A 15638-nucleotide genomic window follows, 5' to 3' on the forward strand; every position below is an offset into this window, starting at 1 on the left:
GATGTGTTTATGTTTACTGTGAACAAATAGTCTAGTTATTTGATAATAAAATATTATTTGAACCATCCAAACCCCAGAATGGTGTAACTGCAAGAGCTGTAATAAAAAGCAAAATTTATTTTTGTTTTATACATTTTGAAAATTATCTTAGATAAAATGAGTAACATCTCCAAGGTCACTTGACTGAGTTGAGACAGAGCCCCACAAGCTGACTTCCCCTCATCCCAGCCATGAACTGTTTCCTCTTATCCATTTGTCCTCATTTGTGCACTGTTCTCCTGAGCAGCCTGGCTCAAATTGCTTCTTTGCTCATTCATATTCGCTGCTCCAAACTCATCACAGCCTCCCTTCCAGCTCTGCATCCATATGGCCATGCTCATCTGGGAGGTGGCTGTCTGAAACTGGTGCCATTGAGCCATCCACATCCAGCCATGTGCAGAAGCCAGGAAATGACTTTTGGGCACTATTAACCAAAGTTGGCTGGGTTTCAGGGACACAAGGTGATACACCCTCCATCCTGCTTGCAAACCCTGGAGCCAATCTCTGACCTTCTGAAAACCAAGATACCTTTGGTAGCTAGAAAACAGTATCTGTATTTTTTTAAATGATACCATTGAAAGCAATAGTACAGGTTTGGAGTAATGGTTCTGGATTAGGGGTGTTACAATATGAAAAATACTCAGAAGTCAAACATGGGTGAAGTCTCTGACTGAGCGAATTTATCATAAACCCCAGGGTCCAGTGAAACTCGGCAACATCTTTCACATCAGAGTTGAAGAGTTGCAACTATTTTCTTTTCTTTTCAATTCCTACGGAAGGTCTACTCTCAGCTGAAATACACAGGGGAATCTTTTTGGCAAAGAAATGTGGATTGAAAACACTATGTAAGCTCTAAGTCATTAAATGTATTCCTATTCTCTTTGATGGCAAATTGCAGACTCCACCTATGAAAGGGGGATGGTTCCACCTCCACAGCTCCTTTTGTTGAGTTGTATTTATTCATACACAGCAATGGTATCTCACTTTGCCGAATCTTTTTTTTTTTTTTTTTACATATTAAAGTAACCAGAGACTTAGAAACATAGATATAACATAATCTGGTAAATCAATTATCTTGTATATTCCAGGTGTCTGTGTGTGCCCATGCATGCATGGGAGGCTGGTACACAGCCTGAAATGTTATTCTTCTGAAGCCTTCTTTCTTTTAAGGGGAAAGGGCATGGTCTTTCACTGGGACACAGAGAGATGCAAAGAAAGGTCACACATTTAAGCAACACTGAGCAATCTTTTAGCTGAAGTTCCAAAGGAAAGGGGTCACCCTGTGTCAGGGAGGGAATATAAAATTTTAGGAGGTCCAACAAGAAATAAGAAAATGAGTTAAAGTAGAAAACAAAAACAGAAACATTACAGACAGTTTTATCTCTTTAAATTCTGCCTAACTCTACAGATGGGATCTTATTCTGAGCCATAGCTCTGTGGAAGTACAGCTGGTACAGTAAGACTCTCATTCACTGGGTTAGACAAAGACCAAGATATCTCTAACAAAAACTGCTAGAAAGTACCAGGCTATAAACTGCTTTCCTTAGAACAAAGGTCAGAGGCTTGAGACTGATACACAGAAAATGAGGCTGACTTTCTGATCTCTTTGGCCATTAGCTCATGCCCAGGGCAATGAAATTTGTTTGGCCTTTTAACATTTACCTGGCTATTTAACTACAAACACTAACCGGAACCTTAAAATTATCCTTCATGCTTTAGTGGATCAGGCTTTAATGTGTCCAATTGACCCATAGCAGTGAATTGTTTCCCTGAACAGAGTTTCCATGGACAAAACTTTAGCCATAAATGCACAGATCTCAGCCATCAATAGACAATGGCTCTGGTGTCCTCACAGGTATGAATAAATTAAATCTCTAGGCAAATGGAATTTGGCAGAAGCTTGCATGAAATAAGTTTTTTTTTTCTATTTTCTCAAACATAGATTTTTGGAGTTTCCCCTTCTGCTTGATGGAATCAGCGGAGGACTGGTCTGCCTGCTCATCAACATGCGTGTGCGCTCCCCAAAGACGAAATACTTGCTTTCGTCTTGCTTATTCATCACAAAGCTTCTGACTACATATGGCCCTCAAATTGAGAGTTTTGTGCATGATCCAAATTCACAGCTGCCTTATGCTCAGCTGATTGACTCATCAATGTTGCAAACTAAATTGGCCACTGAGATACCTTCAAGTCACATGAAAAACGTGCATTTGTGGATTCTTATCAACAGGACTTACACAGGTGAGATCACAGAGGGCATCTTTCTGAGGAACTCAGGTGAGCTACAGCATGAAATATAACAATGCTTCCAAGTATTACTGAGAAAATAAAAAAAAGACAGATCTACTAGTGCTTTCTTAATGAAACCTTGGTTCCTCTCTCTTTACATATGGGGCTATGATGTCCTGCCAAATCCAGCTCAACCTTTATTTGGGTGGACTGCGTGCCTTATCCTCTATAGACGACTTCATATTTGACTGTGCTACTTCTCAAAGATTCTTCATCAAGGATTCACTCCCCCTTGCTGCTCACTCATGTTTCCAATCCATTCCTTTACTTCATCATTCAATAAACACTGTTGAAGCTTCACTGGCTAAAGATAAATACAGAAAGTACAAGGATGCATTTGTGTGTCTGAATGAAAGGGGAGTGGTTTAAAACAGTGACAATAGACTAGAAATAACAAGAATAAGGTGTTCCAAAATAATTAACATTGTTGAACAAAATTCTCTAAAGCTCTACTTCATCCCCACAAGAAAGGCTGAAGAGAACACATGTACTCCAACTTGAAAAGGATGTTGGCCAGCTAAGAAAGGGAAGGAGACTATTCAAAGATGAAGAAAAAAACAACTCAGAAGCATAAAACTTGAAGAAACATTGCTCATCACTAGAATATAGTTTTCTCCAAAAGATGTGGAAAACTTAACTGAAGAAGAAAGCGCAGGTATGAAAGAAACAGAGCCAACTTTGAGCCTGGGATATCACATTAAGTTTCTGTGTAAAGAGGGAGGGTTATTAGCAATGTGCAGGATTACATTCAAACTCTAGACAGATAAAGTGATTGCATGTGAGCAAAGTAAATTGAGAAGCCATGCTATGGGTGCACAGACAAGCAAAGTAAGTCAGTGGCAGTCCAATTGCAAAAAGAGGGGGGTGGTTTGACTATATAGGAGATAAAATATTAGAAGATAAGAATAATTAAATAATTCAGTGTGGTACAAGGTGACATGGAACAGTTGAGGGTGATTTGAAGAGGTCTCAGAGATATGACTGGAGCAGACTGAATTTGATAACTGTTACAGAAAATTCCAGACTGGTTCCCTCAGAGCTGTACAAGGACAAAGAGACACAAAATAGGGACCCTCTTGGACATTTGGGATATACCACCTTATCAATCAGAAGCACCAACTTGGATATCATTAAAAGCTTTCAGACTCTACAGCAGCATTTTTCAATTTATGGGTCACAACTCCTTCAGCAATCTTATGACCCTTTCATAGAGGTCACCTAAGACCAATGGAAAACACAGATATTTACATAACATTTCCTAATAGTATAAAATTACAGTTATGAAGTAGCAACAAAAAATAATTTTGTGGTTTGGAGTTACCACAACATGAGGAACTATATTTGAGTGTCACAGGGTAGGAAGGTTGAGAACCACCTACTATAGGTTCTATAGGATTACTCCTAGAAATAGTAACCTGAAGGGCAAAATCGTGACCTGAACACTGGAACGGTGAAAAATAAAAGATCATCTGTCCTCCAACAAAGCAGGTATGATATTTCATGTGATGATTCAGTTTAGTCAAATCCAAAGTAATATCAAGTATGCATTATATTTTGTTCAATGAAGCAGATTACTCTGCAAAGTGTCTTGTACTCGCATCCACATTTTGAGAGCTCCCTATGCCTGGCTGCTCTCATCACCCTAGGAATTTCCTGCTCTGTTATCTCAAGATTCTGGTGTCCTAACACCATGATAGTAAATGAAGTATTTTATCACGCAGAGCATATGAGTAAAAGAGAGGAATTGTACCCCCCATCATCAGCTCAGTTCCTAACATTTGCATTCAAAACCAACTTTAGTTCTGTCCCTATGAAGTCATGTTAACTGCACCCAAGAATTTACATAAACTCCAGTGTTTCATTTCTCAGGTGATGTGGGATCTGGACCCTGTTTAAAGAATGGGTTACAGCTAGGCGGTGGTGTCACACGCCTTTAATCCAAGCACTCGGGAGGCAGAGGCAGGCAGATCTCTGAGTTCGAGGCCAGCCTGGTCTACAAGAGCTAATTCCAGGACAGGCTCTAGAAACTACAGGGAAACTCTGTCTTGAGAAACCAAAAAAAAAGAGAATGGGTTGCAAAAAATCTAAAGAATATGCAACAGTTTCTATAATAATTGAAAATGATAGTAATTGACTGTGTTACTTTTTCTCTTTTCTCTTTTCTCTTTTTCTTTTCTTTTTTTTGTTTTTGAGACTGAGTTTCTCTTTATAACAGCTCTATCTGTCTTAGAATTAGCTCTTGTAGAGCAGGCTGGCCTCAGACTCACAGAGATCCATGTGCCTTTGTCTCTCAAGTGCTGGGATTAAAGGCATGTGTCACCACCGCCCAGCTATTTTTACTGTTATTTTGGTGTAAGAAGACATGTTCACTGTGACGCCTCTGTTTTCTTGCACTGCTACAGGCCCATGTACCCACTGTTTCTGGGATATCTTGATTTCATGAAGGGCCATGTGTGTGTGACTGACATCTACTCTTTTTATTTATGCAAATTTATAATGTCTAATTTCATGGTGATGGAACCCTTAGGGTGGGTGCATCCTTGTCATTTAGTAGCACAAGGTTATTCAACTGAAACTCCAAGAATTTGTTTTAATTGCTATCTATGGACAATCCTTAGTCATCTGAGAGACCTTCTATGGTGAGTCATGCCAATCTCATCCTCTAGACCCCTAAGAAGAATTGTTGTTTTTATATATAGACTCACTAATCATGGCTATAGCTTTCCTCTTTAAACTAGACAATGAGAGATATAAAATATATAGATAAATAGATGATACATATATGAATGATAGATAGATAGATAGATAGATGATAGATAGATAGATAGATGATAGATAGATAGATGATATAGATAGATAGATATAGATAGATAGATAGATAGATAGATAGATAGATGATAGATAGATAGATAGATAGATAGATAGATGATAGATAGATAGATAGATGATAGATAGATAGATAGATAGATAGATGATATAGATAGATAGATAGATGATAGATAGATAGATGATAGATAGATAGATAGATAGATAGATAGATAGATAGATAGATGATAGATGGATGTTAGATATGGTGAAGATGGATAATAGGCAGATTATATATGATGGTTGATGGATGATATACATAGGTGGGAGACAAAAGATAGATTAGGATGATTACAGGTATTTAAATAATTTATAGATAGATATTTGATAGATGACAGATAAAAGAGAGGCACATGGCAGATAGGTGATAAAAACGTGATAGAAAATAAGTGATAGATAATTGATGTCTGAGATAAACAAATGAGGATCTAAGATTTGCTGTCATTGTATATTATGAGGACATTTTGGTTTGGAATCTTGCACATGAACCTCATAATGCTGCATTGTTATTGCACTACAAGAGGCAGAGACTAATGGCTTGTTTAATGTCTAGGACATTGCTTTCTTAGCATTAGGGATAACAAGTTACATTTCTCTTGTCATCAGTTGACCTATAGGAAAACACAGCTTCAATATATGACTTGAAAACTGTGCTTCTAATAAATAGCTGCATGAATAAAATTTTGTTTTATTTTTGAACAAAAGAATACTCATAATACTCGTTATTCAGTTCCTAAAAGTAATAGACATATTGAGCTCTCTCCATCTCTCTCCCTTTCTCTTTTCCTCTGTCTCTCTGATTAGGTGAAATGAAATCAGTCCAATGGCCAAATTATGGGGAAAACTTTGGTTAAAGAATAAGTGTAAGTGGAATTCTCTAGAATAATTCTATAAATTATTAAAAGGACATAATTTGTACCACTAAAGTAAATTGCTCACTCAGTTTTGGAAATCTTTGGAATAAATTACAATGGCATCCTGTGGAATGAGGCAAAAACGCAAACAATAGCAAGAATACATTAAATATATGCACAATAAACTCCGGGGAATTTGGAGTGTAACTGCTGGCTTACGTATTTAAAAAGCCATGCTGATTTTGCTTTCTATTTCATGAAAAACACCTTGAGTTTTTCAATAAAATCATTCTCAGATGCAGTCACCTCAGATTACCCTTGTACTTACTGGATGCAGAACCCCACACCCCATCTTAATATTTAAGTCCTGCCCCACCAGACATTCTGATGTGTCTGCTAATCCATTGAAACCTGAAGTAGCCATGATATAGCAAAGCTTGGAAATGAGTATGCAGATTGATAACAACTTTAAGGAAACACTGACACGATTGGTTTGGAAATCAAAGAGAGTTTCTCTGTAATAGTTAATCATGCAAAATGCATTTCTTTTGATAATTTATACCATAGAAAGGAAGAAGGGAGGACAAAATTTGCTGTTGTCATCTGAGCTATGTTGACCATTCCCTTCCTTTCAATACTAATTTATCCCAACTGATAAGTTCCCAGCTGTGGCGACAAAGAAATGCTCTGAGAAAAGCCTTCCATATGCTCCTGCAAATCTGTTTCCATCGGCTGCTGAGGACCTGGAGAGCCGTGAAACCACAGCTGCCACACACTTCTACGAAACTCAAGCATGGCTGTGCAGAAGTTGAAAGTAACAGAGGACAGCAGTGGTGAGTGTAGCAGGGGAAGGAAGGGTGGCCTCCATGGACTTGCCAGGGTGATAGCGCTGCATTGGGCATCTTTCTCTAGAATGTAGGAGTGTTTCTCCAACAGCTGGGATGCTGGTTTTGGTCTGAGAACCAAACTGTTAGGAATTTGTTCTTTTTCCTCTTCAAGAAAGTAAAATGATAAGAATGTACTGACAAAAAGGTTACTGTATTGGCATTTCAATTATATTTTAATAAATAAAGAGTACCTGAAGATCTGAGAGTAAAACAGTCCCACTGGTCAACCTTATAGACCAGCATATGGTAACACACATCTTTAATTCCAGTAGGCATAATGACACACACCTTTATTCACAGTAGCCACACTCGTTGCCGTAGAAATCGGGAGGTGCAAGCCTTTAATCCCAGTGGTGCAAGCCTTTAATACCATCCCTAGTGGCGATTATAAAATGAGGGGAGATAGCTCTCAGACACAGTCTCCTTCTGAGATTCCAGGAGGCAGAATCGCCATTTTAGGCTGAGGTCAAGTTAAGAGCTCAATATGCACAATAAACTGACTGTTTTTGTTTTTTTCCCCTTTTTGGATCTTCAGGTTGAACCCCAATTTCTGACCCTGAGTTTTTAATAATCGTGCTTCAGGTTACTATCACCCCATGTCTTTGTGACCCTGGTGGCCTCTATCACAGTTCTAAAGATCTGTTAGCATGTCCCTGCCTGGACTGTTGCTCATGGAGAACATCAGTCCCACCTACTTAACTTAAGGTTTCATTATCTTCTATCTTTGAATGCTTCATGGAAAATGTCGAACAGTTCTTAAACCCATTCACAATTCGAAACACAATTAGCATCTGAAAACCCAAAGTGGAAAAATGCTATATGTAGCATCTTCCTTTGGATATTAAAAGGGGTAGGGAAGGACAGTGTAAAAGACCAGGCACACAGGTAAGGAAGGAGAGCAGCACAAGAGCGCTGTGATCCATGTTTCCAGGAGGGGTCAGAGGGAATGCTAAGTCTTACCAAGGAGTGAGGAACTGAAACTGAGTCAGATGGATCCTCTTTACAATAAATGGTGTCTGAAGTATGTCTCAGGAATGAATAGAAAGTAGATAGATTTTCTTTTAGTTTGAGAGAGTCAGTAGGCAAGATGAAATGTTCATGTAGTCATAATAATACATGCGGAGAGATGGAGATAATAAGTCTAGTATGTGCAAGAGAATGGGCATGCCTTGATGTTTGAGAGGGTAAACTCTATACTATTCGGGGCTGTATACACACAAATCTGTATATACTGGATCAAAGAAGGACTTATCAAATTCCTCCTTACAGTGAACTTGACTGATAAAATGTATATTTCAGAAACCATATTGGTTACTGTGTAGACAAATATGCTGGGCAAGCATGGGTTTTCAAGGTTTGAGTGTTTAACTTGTTTGTTTGTTTGTGGGTCTCTTCTTCATAAATATACTCAAAATAGCTTTTAACATTCTATAGATGAATAGAGTATCAAAGGTTTACCAAAATAGTTGTATGCTATTTTATTTGTTTATTTTTCAGTGTAATGTTTTAAATATTTTTGAGATTATAATATAATTACTTTATTTCTTCTTTCTTTTTCTTCCTTCTCAGATATCTTATAAATCTCTACCTTTAATTTATATTCATATGTTATCTTTATCATTGATAGGTATTGTAATCATACATGTATATGTATATTCATATATATTCTGTAATATAATGTCTTCAGTACATATAATATTGCTTGTATGTATGTTTCCAGGGCTAGACAACCATTGTTTTGTTGTGAGGAAAACCACCTCTCCTGCTCCCAGATTTTCTCTTTTGACTATACAGTTTTGTGTAGGATTGAGGTCTTTTGAGCTTTTCCCTGTCTACTTTGGCATGGCCATCCATGCAGTCTTTGCTCACATTTGGAGAGTCATGCTGGTGATATTTTATGGTTGTCACCTCTGATATTATTAAGAAAATCAAATTCATGGCAAACTCACTGATTCTCAGATTCTTAAAATCTTTCCATCCTGTCTTCCTCAGTGTTCTATGTATGTATTGTAAATGTCCCCTTTGGAATGGGCTCTACAACACTGCATTTTGATTGGTTGTTGTTTTTCTGTAGTGGTCTCCATCTGTTGTACTGAGCATTGTCCTTGATGAGAGGTGAACTCTACATGTGTCTATCAGCTTAAGAACAAATGTTTGCAGAGTGTTAGGGATTATGCTGGCTTACTAAATCAGTGGTGTGAATTTTCTTTCAATAACCATGTCTTCACTATCAATGAGTGGTTATAATAATATGCTTTATATGCTTCACAGTAACTACTATCGAGTATTTTGAATATTCCAACACACATAAAAATGATTACAGATTGAGATAATGAGCATATCAATTATCTTGACTTCATCATAACTGCTCAGAAGCATGTGTTGAAATATTACACTATATTCAATAAGTATTTTACATTATTACATACAAAGTTGAGATAAAATGAAAAGCACAAAGTAAATCCACTCATGTCATAGAATTTCAACAGTCTACAAGGAGATTCTTATAAACAGGTCAGTCCATTGAAATATTTGGATGTGGCCACAAGTTACAAATTAAATGAACTTGGGATATTATGCTAAAATATTGTATGAAGTTATGTTACTGATAAACCTTGAAATAGAGCCTGATCTACCACAATCCTTTTACCAGAAGTGTGTCCCATAGTATAGGTGACTGAGCCTCCATGGCGCAAGTGAAAATTGACTTATCTCTGCCAAATGGGATAAGCCGAGGCATCAAGCTCCAATTTGATATGGAAATGAAAAAAATACTATTACAAAATATTCTTTGGTACTTTGCAGATACTTGATTATTGTAAAGAGAAGCAGATAAAACAAATTGAATATAAGCAAGTCAGTTAACATTGCTGAATGATGTGTCTATTTTACACACAAAGGATGTAGACATTTATATGGTTCAAATTGGAGTTTATATTCTAAAGTCCATTTCCTAACTCATGTCTCTCAGAACTCTACATTTTACCTCCTGCAGATGCCAAGACAATATTTCTTTATCCCAGAGAGCAGTTAAACTGGGGTAATAAGATCACGGCCAAATCCCAAAGCTATTAGAAGAAAGAACATGAGTCAAGAATTTATTTTTTAATAAATAATTGAAAATGAACACAGAAAATAGAAACATATTTTTCACTTTTCCTTCCCATTGTGGTTAAAAAAATAAAGTGAACTCTTGTAAGGCATCCTTATGTAAGGAATAGCCTGACTTCAGAAGGTTTGATATTTAAAACTGCAAAAGAACATTGCTGCATAAGTTACCAACCATTCAGTGTTCTCAACCTTGAATCATCATTATCCTTACCTGTGATTTTAAAAGCAGGAGGAAAAATATGGCAGACAGAGAACAAAGCCATACAGATAACAACACAAGAAAACAAATATATGAAATCCCTTGTTCCTTTGTGTGCCTTGTCAGCTGTCACAGTTAGTAATATCATCATTAAAATACTATTAGGAACCAAACAAAACATCCAAAAGTAACATAACTGAAAAGGGCCTAATTTATGTGGAATTTGTAACAAAACTGTGTAAAATGTGATCCTTCGTTGATAGAATTACAGTTTGTGCTTTGCTGTTGTAAAACATATCTAAATTTACAATAGTCCCCTCAGGTTCCCTACCAGGAAGGAGGCTGTTGAACTCGCTGGCTGTCGGAAACAAAACTGAGAAACATTAAATGGTAATAATAATAATAATAATAATAATAATAACAATAATACATTAGAATTTGTAAATAAATCTTTATGCAATGATGATAACATGTCTAAAGATAAGAGTTTAGCAACTTAACATCTACAAGAACATCATTTGTCTTTGGATACAGAATGAGCCCTATATACCAAAAACAGAAAAATTTTAAGCTAAATTCCATCAGAATATTTACATATTCATAAGAACAAAATCCTAGGTTTGTAGTGATAACATAGAAGAAATGTGCTTGAAAAGCCAATGAAGAAAAAAATAGAAAGACACCTACTTATTCACACACAGAGGAGGGAGAGAGGAAGATAGGAAAGAAGAAAGGAGGAAGGGAGGGATAGAGAAAAATCTGAAAAATAGAGACAGAGACAAAAGAAATCAAGGAAATAGAGACAGAACCAGAAGGTGATGAAGACATATAGACACACACAAAGAAAGAGAGAAATTGAAACATGCAGAGGGAAAAATACATGGAATGAGAACAAAATTGGCAGAGAGAAAGAAAAAGAGAGAGATAGTGGGGACTCATTCAAATTTCTATTATAACAGTGTATTGAAGAAACTGTGGGAGAAATATAAAGACATTAAAAAGGAAAGTTTCTGGCTGATGAGAAACAGTCACTAAGAAAAGACATTGATTATTGTATAATACACATCATATTTTATACTGGTAATAAAAAAACTACTATAGTCCAAGAATAATGCTCCATTCCCCTTCATTTTACCCGGAACCTGTCTACTTTACTTCATTCCTTATAAATTTTCACCCCAAACACTTATTTTCAAATTATAGCTTCAGTTGCAAAGAGCAAGTCATAGATGGGTCCTTGTTTTCTCCTTGAAGACTGCACAGTGGGTGCTTGCCTGGGCTCAGAGAACCTGGCTGTGCTGCAGCTCACAGCTGCTGCTGGTCCCAGTACCTCTGAGACCACCACCTTCAGACACATTCATCCAATGAGTCTTATTTTATCTTTTTTTAAATAAAGGTTTTTAGAATCATAAAAAATAAATACATCATGGGTTTGGGGATTGTTTTCTTCATTTTCCTTTTGGCTGGCTCACGCTGTGATAGTAGAATCATTCTTTATCCAAAGCGCCGGCTCGCTGGTGTCATCAAACAGTGATGATTTTTGCCTTATTGCATTTAGCAGCACTTCGGCGTTATGGCTGCATACGTCCTCAGGGAACAGAAGGGGACTGAAAAAAATAGAACCAAACAAAATAAAGACAGAAAGAAATAATCATCAAAGAACATCCTCGGGGAACACAGAAAAGCTAAGCCAAAGAAAACAATGGCTTAAGCTGTCCTGGAACGGGTGTGAACCTGTTATAAGGGAAATATGTGTTTGATAGAATTTAAATTATTTAGGACCCTGGAAAGGGGCTGTATTCATCTTCTGCTTTCACACAAGAACCATCTGCAAATTATTTTATTTATCTCTTTGTTTTATTCTGTACTTTTGTACCTTTAAATCTTACTTGCCTCCTTTAACTTAGATCCAGGTAACTAAAGTTTTTCATGCCTGGCTTTCTTATTTGTCTTGCTACATACCATCTTATTCTAAATATCAAAAGGACATCGATATTAGATATAGATATTAGAGAATCAAGCAAAACGTAGACACTCTTTCCATTTTATATTGATTTCATCTGTGCAATATGAAGGAACATTTGGATCATGCTTTTCCCTGTTTTCCCTTTTGTTAGAACATCAATAAAGATGGTCATCACATTAGGGGACTTGGGCATAATGGAAGGATTTTAATTTTTGAAAGTAACAGAACACAAAATGACCTCAACTTTTCTGATTAGATTATTCAAAAATGAATAAATGTATGAAGGAGAGAGTGGGGAGGGATGGGGAGAGATAATGACACACATAGAACATTGCTAGTGGCATCACTAGGACAAAACAAGTAGGCATTTTATATCTCCTGTGGGCACTTTGGCCTTTTGTAATTCTTTTAGTAAAATGGTAGATACTTGTTTATTATGTAGAAGTGACTGAATCCATATAATGTTTTTTCATATCAAAATTCCCTTTTTTAACTTAAAATATTATTTTTATAAAATATATTCTCATCATGGTTCCCCTCCTTTATCTCCTCCCAGGTTCTCCCCACTTCCTTACCCATCTAACTCCAGGTCTTCTTTGTCCTTCTGTTTAGAAAATAAACAGTAAATTAAAAAAGAAAAAAACTAAGAAACACACATATAAAATCCTTAGAGAAACAAATTAGAAACTATAATATACAACCAAAAGATCAGTAAGACAAAAACAATGCTCTAGCAATGTGAGAGAAAATTCTACTACAAAATCATCTGGTGAAGGCACACACCTTTAGTCCCAGTACTCAGAAGGCAGAAACAGGTAGATCTCTGTGAGTCTGAGGTCAGCCTAGTCTGCAGAGTGAGTTCCAGGATAGACTCCAAAGCTACAGAGAAACCCTGTCTCAAAAAAGCATAACAAAACACACAAACAACAATAACAACAAAACACCCAACCAACCAGATAAACAAAAAGCCAAAAAAAAAAAAAAACCTGTACTACAAAATTACTATTGAGTTCCTTTTGTGTGGGTTGTGTACCAAGTGAAACTCCATTGGAGAAAACTAATTTTTCCTTTGTAAGGAGATGTCGCTTGGAAACTTCTTGCATAGGATCAAGAAATGGTGACCACTTCCCCCTCTCAGTGCTGGGACCCTCTCTGGCTTGGACCTTTGCTGTTCTTGTGCATGCTGTTACAATCTCTGTGAGATCATTAATCCTGTTGTGTCTGGAAAGGCATGCCTTCCTTGGTGTTTTCAATCCCTGCCTACTCTTAACATCTCTTCTGTCTCCTCTTCTACAGAATTCCCTGCGTTTTGAGGGGAGAGGTCTGATGAAAACATCCCATTTCAGCACTGAGTGTTCCAAAATCTCTCATTCTCTGTACAATGTCCAATTGTAGTTCTCTCTTTTAGTTCCTATTCACTGCAGAAAGGAGTCACTGGCTATTGGTATAGCAGAATTTCATTAGGATCATTTGAAATGATCCATTAGCCTATTATACAGCTAAAAGTTCCTTTAGTCTGCTGACGTTTAGTAGAACAATAGTATTTGACTTCCCCTAGTCTCTGGCTCTTGGCAACCTTAGCAGTGTCAAGCATGGTTTTCATCCCATGGAGTGGTCCTTACAACCACTAAATACAGATAAAAGTTGTTTACACTCAAAATTTTTGTGACACTATTACACCTGTATATAACCCCAGGCATGCCACCAATATAGATCACCGGGTTTGTAGCTAGTTTGGCATTTTAGGTTTCTCCTCTGGTAGTGTGCACATACCTTCCAGTACTGTGAACACCAATCAGTAGGAGTGAAGGCCTTAGCTACATATTAGCTAAATTTCTTTGTGCTCAAAGAGAATGCAAGTGCTTTATTCAGCAATAGGGCCTTACCATCAGTTTGTGGGGAATAACCAATAGCCTTGGCATTAACCTGAGTGATTTGGTAGTTTCCATAGTGCTCTAAGGCCATCAGCTCAACTGGATGACACTCATTCTTGGCACTTGATGGCAATAGATGTCTAGTTGGGGCTTTATTTCCTCTGTTATTTGGTGACCCCATTTGGATTTCTTTTTTGTATGTACATATTTTAACAAGCATCTACTGTATAGGTTTCCATATGACCCTTCAAATGAACTTTAGTGTTAGTTAACCCTATCTGTATTCCTTTATTTGTACCCCTCTTGTCTTTCCCACCCCCATTTAATCATCCCATGTCCCCTGCCACTGTAGATTTATTTTCCTATTTGTTTTTATTTGGGAGACCATCCTTTCTCATTAGTCTGTTACTCTATACCTAACCTCTGTGGTTATACATATTGTAACATGCCTATTAAAAGCTTAAAAACTAAAATCTACTGAATGTATTAATTTCAGCCCAAATAACAACATGGCTTCCACAAAAGCCAGGAAACAATCTCTTTATCTCAGAATGAGAGAGTTTTAGAAATAGTCACGATGTGTCCATGACAGTGCAAGAACCCTCATGTCTTCTCCCTCCAGACACACAGAAGAAAGGAAAGTGATACTTCTTCTTGGAACAGTAGAGTTAAGGCACTATGTTTCTCAGCTCTCCAAACATACTGAGAACAAGGACATGTGGTAACTCCAATTCACAGCATGGCCTGGGTAGCTATGTCCTTCATTTTTTTTTTTAAGAGGAACGATTCCCCCACAGCCAAGATTGGTAATTACTGTGGGATATTTACCAAGAGGCAATGACTTTAGCTTTCATTTAACATGTTAAGTTACATGTTTTTCTTGCTTTTGTTAACAGTAGCAAAGTATATAAAATACTTGCTTCGGAGCCAGATTTAAAAAATTGCAAGTGCTGAACAGATATGGCTTCCATCCAAAGTCTATCTCAGGTGGCACTCCAAGTCTTTGTAGTCATGATGCTATGAGGCTATATTTAAATTGGGAACATTTCAATCACTAACAATGTTTTTGTCTCTTTAGAACTTCAACTTCATAAAAAAAAAAAATAAAAGGCCCTTCCTGGTCACACGAAGCAAATACATATTTATGCATAATAATGAAGTTAAGTTTGGGGGCGCTAAATGAAATATATAATCTAAAGTCACAGAAACCAAGAGTAGCACAAATGTTTATATGTAGGCTCTATATTATATTAGCCAAGCTAATATAGAAGTTTTCCCATTTAGGATAAATGGAACCCAGAGTTCAGAGCATTTTTGTGGGTCACATATAATGACACGTAGGTACTAGGTTTTCATGTCATTTTATCATACAGTATAGCTGAGTCACCTGTCTTCAACTCCAGGATGTCTGTATTATACCACAGAGACAGGGGATCTCTTGGAGAGATAAGGGCCGTTTAAAGAGGAGAACTCAGGCTTAATCAAAGATCTTCCATTTTCTAACTGACTTTCTTTGTTTTCAGGGCTGGCCTTCTCACTCACCAAATCAGAAAA

Source organism: Arvicola amphibius, chromosome 5 (assembly GCF_903992535.2).
Source record: "Arvicola amphibius chromosome 5, mArvAmp1.2, whole genome shotgun sequence".
NCBI lineage: Eukaryota > Metazoa > Chordata > Mammalia > Rodentia > Cricetidae > Arvicola > Arvicola amphibius.